The sequence below is a fragment of the Lissotriton vulgaris genome, chromosome 1_1 (genome assembly GCF_964263255.1).
Source record: "Lissotriton vulgaris chromosome 1_1, aLisVul1.2, whole genome shotgun sequence".
Classification (NCBI taxonomy): Eukaryota; Metazoa; Chordata; class Amphibia; order Caudata; family Salamandridae; genus Lissotriton; species Lissotriton vulgaris.
Genome location: NC_141685.1, coordinates 1,082,583,473 through 1,082,590,940, shown reverse-complemented (window position 1 = coordinate 1,082,590,940; position 7,468 = coordinate 1,082,583,473).

Sequence of the window (7,468 nt, the reverse complement as noted above, 5' to 3'; positions counted from 1 at the left end):
TCCTTCATTAACAAGTCTTCCAGGTGTTCATCTTCTACATCCCCCATAGGTGCTAGGTGATGGGTTTTTGCTTTACATTTTCCTCTTTTCTCCTCTAATACTCCCATCATGGGGAATAGCCCTTCAGTTAACATAGACTGCCTCCACTGTTTCAATTTCTGCTCTTTGGTTGGCGTTGGAAGTCTGGGATACCACTTACTCACTCCTTTATCCATTCGGGGTTTATCTCGCTCTGCAGCCTCAATCTCCCACTCCTCCAAAGCTTCGTACTGGGTCAGCCTAGGTCTAGGGTGTAATTCATTCATGCGGGTCCTTAAGTTAAACAGGATCCGACCATTAAATGTACCTTCAACAGGGAATGCCAGGACTCCGTCATCTACAGTATACTTTGCCCAATTTTCTAGCCAGATACAAGTGTGATACCCTTTATCAAACATCATAAAAGAGGCAGGGGTATTTGGCGGGGGAATGAGTACGCCTTCTCTCGTTCTAATGGGCTTGTCAGTTTTGAAAAAGTTCTTCACTTTATCCGAGAATGACAATTTTCTCTTTATTCCATACATCATGTGCGGTCTACCTCGTATAAGCTGATCCTTATGAAATCCTAGGTACTTTGGATTCGGTATGAAGTCTGGATACCACATACAACTCTCCAGACTCTCTTCTAACTCGGCTTGATTAATTTTGTTTACTTTCGTGCTTCCAATGCTAGCGCGACTTGTATTTCGCGCCACCCAATCAGGTCAGAGAATACAACTACGGTCAACCAATGGGTGCGCGGCCTTTTCGCAAGACAGAGTCTCCCGTTTCGGCACTCACCCCTCCTTCACAAATTCAGCTCCGCTACACGCCCGCTGTCCTGACCAATACCAGCGCGGCACGGAGTGACGTCAGAGCAGCTCTCCGACTGACTCCCGCCTTCACAAGGTAACGGAAACTTTTTACTCTCTCTAAAGTGCGAGTGCAAGTTTTAGTTAACAACACACAACGTTTGCCACTATGTCTGAGTGTTCTAAGGAGAGAAAAGACTTTTCTTTCGCTACTAGTAAACCACTTCTGTCTACTTTTCATTCACTCTGGATAGACTTCTTTGCCTGTCCCTACACACTAGTAACATAGAACCCGTTATTCTTCTGACTCATCCACCTTGATCGGGGATATGTACTGAGCCAGGATTTCACCAGCGAACTATTTTACTTACCAGACAAGCCTCGGAGACCCTATTACTCCTTCCGTATGCGACCCTTACTAGGTGATATCGCAATGAAAGTTTTATAATGGACTCGTAGCTATCATTCACTCCAGAAACAAAGGTCCTAATTAGTGCTTCCAGTTATCCTTAACCCTGCACTAATACCTCAAACCTAGTGACTTCAACAGCTAACCGGATTCTACTCACCGTTAGCTAAAATACTTCCCCGGGGATTCAGACTACACTGAACATTTACAAACAATTCTGGGTTAATTCAACATGCAGTATTTATAACAGCAATGCAAATTCATGAACATTTACATATAAAAACACATTTCAAAAATATCGTAAAAATATAGTAACAATCAGCAGCACGTTTTTGTATTCACGGTTTGTTTATGACTATCCTGTCTACCTAATCTAACTAGTCCAAACCATCCTCTGCTAGCCAGAAAAACTGCTAGAGCGCGCAGTTTTCCCCAGGTCACCCGGGTTACCAATTCTTTAACACGCACTGGGCCCTTGGCGTGAAGAACGCACTAATTTTGTTTGGGTGAAACTGGGTGAGGATTTCTCCTCCTGCACGCTGCTAAGAGTAATCAGGTTTGGTTTTACCTCTGCTTACCATGCACCCGACTTACCACAGGCGCAACTCCTTGACGGACCTGGAGCTAGTTAAGGAAAAAGTAGACAGGCCTAACATTCAATATACTTAAAACCAGTAAAATACTTTCCACAGTTTTGTGTAATGACCACAGACACCTGAATAAATTCGAAATTTTATATAAGAATTCAAAGTGAAGAAGCCAAGATAATAAGCGATACACAGAGTAATATATCAAACATCAAAATCAGTACCAATAGGTAACTTTGCACAAAAAATATGACCATTTAGAATATATGGGAAACTACAGGGAGAAGTTTAGCACATACTATTCACTGCAACTTTATACTAGAACATAGGAATGGGATGGGACCTAGAACATGTACTTGACCTAAGTGATTAAGCTATTCTTGCTACTTTCACTGCAATCCACTAAAGGGAAGGGAAAAACGGGAACATACTAATGAAATATGACAGTTGGAAATCTTCTAAAGGTGGGGAGAGAAGTGGAACAATCTAATAAACAATTTCATATATCTCGCTTTTCAAGGTGATAGAGCAATATCACAGGCAAGAGTGCTTTATTAAGGAAAGGAAGAGAGAGAGAGAGAGACGTAAACCCACAATCTATATTTACCTAGATCAGATTGAAGACCAACCCTGGCCACGGGTCAGTGGGAAGACAGGGACAGGGACCCTCTGAAAAGGAATGCCAGAATGCGAGCAGGTACAGCTCACGGACAGTATGGACAGGATACCCCTCAGGTTCAGGTCAAGGACTGGGCCTCCCAGGGTACGACCAACACCCACAGCTTCGGACAGCAACGCCTGCGTTACCCCTTCCTGCAAGTAATCCGCCAGAAACCCCGATTGGATTTTCGACTTCCCCAGCAAAGTGCTTCGCCAGCACTTAGGATTTTCCACCCCTTAGGGAATTGTGGAAAGTATGGACAAAGTGCTCCGCAGCGCTTTCAGAATGAGCACCTATTGAGATCGTAGGGTCAGTGACAGGTCTGCTACTCGGACAAGTCGGACAATTTTCCTAAGCTAAACTAGGGTAATTATACAGTTTTGGGGACCCTTAGACCACCCATTAATGTTGCAAGTGACAGTTTCCCACATTGTGATTGGTCAGGAGAGGTGGTGCGGTCTTCACCACCTCCTAGAATTCAGTTTTCACATGTTTAATATTCAAATTTGAACACCCGCCCCCCAGGTTCACGTTCCCATGCATAGAATACAGCAGTACAGGATAGTTCACAATATGTAGCAACAGTATTGCTTTTTCCAAGGTAAGACTCCGTATTCCCAGCGAGGTTCCCAGGCGCATTGTGCTTCAGGAGCCAGCTGGCTAGGTTTAGCTTCTGCGCAGTTGGAACTTTCTCCGGTCATGTGACGGTGCCCAGCAGAGCTTCAAGTATGGCTCCGCTCATGATTACCCCAGCCCACAAAGACGCGGTACATGAAAAGTAAGCGAAAACAAATTAAAATCATACATAAAAATGATCGCACTGTATACCATGATAAGAGATAACCAACCCTTACTTTTATAATACCTATAGCATTAAGGATTAGTGCGAAAGAATAGATAGGCTAAAAGCTGCTGCAGTAAGCAGAGAGCGTGGTGAGAGACAAGCGGCCATATTTAGCATCAATGCGCATGAGCACAGAATCCCTCCAGAATGCGAGTGCGTCACATCACATGGGTATGACCGACGCATGCGCAGACTGAATTGCGGCAAAGCAGCCATTTTCAGTGCAAGCTTCGTTAGTACGTGAAAAGACAAACAAGCAAGCATCCTAGGGACACCCGCGTGTAGGGGAAAACACTTTACAAATAACGAACAATGACGTTAATATTATTATGCAATTTAGACAAGGGTTTTGCATACGAGCAAGGCGCTATACGTGCGAATCCTTGCTCCATCAAGAATACATGTTGGACTGTATGGGACTGTTTTGCACAGATTAATTATACCTGGACCCGATTAGCGTTTTTTCCACCCACTTACTGCCAAGTGAACGGCAGTCAACAGGAAGGGGGGATCCACAGGTAAACACGGGGTGGGGGGAGGCAATATCAGAGTGTGGGGTGGGGTAAGGGTAATTTTGGTTGGGGGTAAAAACTGCATCAAAGGTCACAAAAATGACAAAAAAAAACCTAAAATGCTTCACGAGACACTGATTTTTTTTGGTTACATAGGTTACATAGGAAAGGAAATATATAATTTAGGATGCATTTAATAAAGTGTTTAACGTGGAATGTTTCAGGATTAAACAATAAAATTAAGCGCCGGCTTGTCTATGAGGAACTTAGGATGTATAGTCCACAAATAGTAGTCCTAACTGAGACACATATCGCCTATAAAGACAAAAATCTTCTTAAACAATTAGGGTTTGATCTAATAGTAAGCACGGAATTCAATGCTTCTATTAGGGGAGTAGCGATTTTAAAGCATAGAGGGCTGAAATGTGAAGTAGTTAAGACTTTAACCGATAAAGCGGGGAGATGGGCGATAGCGCAGATAAAGTTAGAAAATCTTAAACTTACAATATGTGGAGTTTACGCCTCTAATCAGGACGAATCTTTAATCTTTGACCAAATTAATATGGAATTACTGGGATGGAGGGGTGAGATAATTGTGCTAGGAGATTTTAACTGTATAATGAATTATAAATTGGATAGTACAAGAAAAAATGCTTTTCAAAGGATGAGGAAAACTAGGGCTGCAATTTTGGAGTTGGCAGCAATTCATCTTTTAAAAGATGTATGGAGATCTCTATACCATGATACAGGTGGATATACTTTTTATTCAGCGGCTCATAAGATGTGCTCACGCATCGACATGATTTGGGCATCAGGTTTGATTTTTGAGAAATGTAAATGTTCAATGGACATATATCCAAGGGTGACATCTGATCATAATCCGATCTCCATAACATTTACACTTATAACTGAGGAAAATTCTATTCGTTCATTCTCCTTCCCACGCTACTTATTTTCTGACACCATGTTTATAAATCAACTTAGGGAGCATATAAAAGAATTTATTGACATCAATAGACATTCAAGCTTACCATGGATAGTCTGGGATGCATGCAAAGCTAGTGTACGGGGATTCACCCAACAATACATATGGCGGCAGAACAAAGAACTTCGGACTATTAATCAGCATAGGTTAAATGAAATAAGGGATATCGAACTTCAGATATCTGAGGCCATATGTAACAATGCTTCAAACCTAGAAGTTCTGAACCTCAAATTAATCGAGCTTAAAGCAGCAATTAAAAACCTTTTGAGGGATAAAAGTATTAATAAACTTAGAAAGTATCATATGGAACAGTATGAACATGGAGATAAAATTGGGAAATTGCTGGCTTACAAAGTTGCGGAAGATCGCTCCATTAATATGGTTAAAGAAATTAAAGGGGACAATAATCAATCATTTTGTGATTCAAAATCAATTCTACAACAGTTTGCTTCATTCTATCAAACTCTCTATACACCGGAGGATGTTATTTTAGACGATTGTATTAAGAATTACATTGATGTTAATAAAGTTAAGAACTTAGATTTAGAACAATCGGTTCAATTAGAGGCCGAGATCACGTCTTTAGAAGTGAGGGGTGCAATTAAATCTTTGGCAATGGGTAAAGCGGTCGGGGAAGATCTTATCCCCTTGGAAATGTATAAATATTGCACTGACGAACTTTTACCACTATTTGCCGACGTGATCAGCGCTATTGGTAACGGGCAACAAGCACCCAGATCATGGAATTTGACCCAAATTATTTTCTTTTTAAAAAAAGGAAAAGCACCACAAGAGAGGGGATCTTATAGGCCTATTTCCCTTATTAATAGCGATGCCAAAATCTTCGCTAAAATATTGGCTACTAGATTAGCTCCATTTATGTCCCAACTTGTCTCTCCCCAACAACATGGATTTATTCCTAAACGCGACACCACAGCACACATTAACATGGCTATATCAGCTTTTGATGCGGCACGGATTAAACACACCCCACTCGGTATGATCCTACTAGACGCTGAAAAAGCATTTGACCGGGTGGGGTGGGGTTTTTTGTGGGCCGTACTACAAGCATTTGGGATTAAAGGAAAATACTTACGGTGGATACAATCTTTATATGATAACTCTATGGGTAAGGTTTCATATATGGGGAAATGCTCCTCTTTGTTTTCCATTAAAAGAGGGACAAGGCAAGGGTGCCCTTTGTCACCATTACTTTTTGCTCTTGCAATAGAACCCTTTTTAATTGCTCTACAACAACAAACTTCAATTCGCCCTTTTTTTAATGGATTAGAGAAATTAGATATCGCTGTATATGCTGATGATATAGCTGTCTTCACTCCAGATGTTGCTAAGACTATGAAAGGTATATTAAAAGAAGCTGGCACCTATGGCTCAGTCTCTGGCTACAAACTAAATATTACCAAAACCCAAGTTGTTATGAACTATCAAGCCAATCCCCCAGTCCCTGGAATTAGCAATACAGCCACCTACTTAGGTGTCAAAATTTGTGCAGATATTGACTCCATAATAGGACTGAATTATGAACCCTTATTAAAAGAAACAGCTATGCAACTTAAGAAATGGCATAAACTTCCCATCAATATCATTGGTCGAATAAATTTAATAAAAATGAAAATCTTGCCTAAATTCCTATATCTATTTCGCACTATCCCTCTGCGGGTCAATAATTCCTTCTTTTCCAGATTAGAAGGTATGATTGGCAGCTTTGTATGGGGGTATAAAAAGGCCCGGCGTGCTTTGTCATTACTTAAACTTCCCTTTTGTCAAGGAGGATTGCTATTTCCGGACTTCAAATTATACTATTGGTCAGCATTTTTGTCTCGGATCCGCAGCTTAGCTGTTTTGGATAACTGCACATATTTTCACAAGTTTTTATTAGGACTAGATGCCAACATGTTTCTGTATAGGATGAACGACCCCAATTATTTTAAAAGGGTAAAATTCAAGACCATAAAGGATACTATGAGCATTTGGCGATCTATTATGGCTAAATGCAATACCTCTCTTTTTCATAGTCAAACACCTGTTTGGGGCAACCCCGGCTTTCCTATTATTTTTCATGATACAGCTTGTCAAGTGTTTTTAAGCTCTGGTATTAGACTTCTGGGGGACTTATTTGACAATCGCGGTTTTATGGCTTTTGATAAAATGAAACTATGCTTCAACTTACCAGAGATAGCTAGGTTTAAGTACTATCAGATCAGAGATTACCTTGTGAATAAAATAGAACTTACTATAATCCTAGAATCTGAGATATGGGACTGCATTTATAGGGATGGTGATAAATCCATCATAAGTGTGGGTTATAAACTCTTTTCCGATCTCAAGATTAGTGATGTTACCACTTTAACAGAGAAATGGAATAGGAAACTAGCCATTAATATCTCCTCAGATTTGATTGCTAAAACACTTACAAGTCTAAATACAACAGTGATATCTTCCAGCTTAAAATTACAGATGTTTAAAACAATATGTCAACTATATTACACGCCTGATAGGATACTTAAATGGTCAACGAATAATACTTATTCAGATAAAACGAAGTGCCCTAAATGTGATTTGAGGGGGGCTGACATTGTTCACATGTTTTTCAACTGCCCTTGCCTCAAGGAATATTGG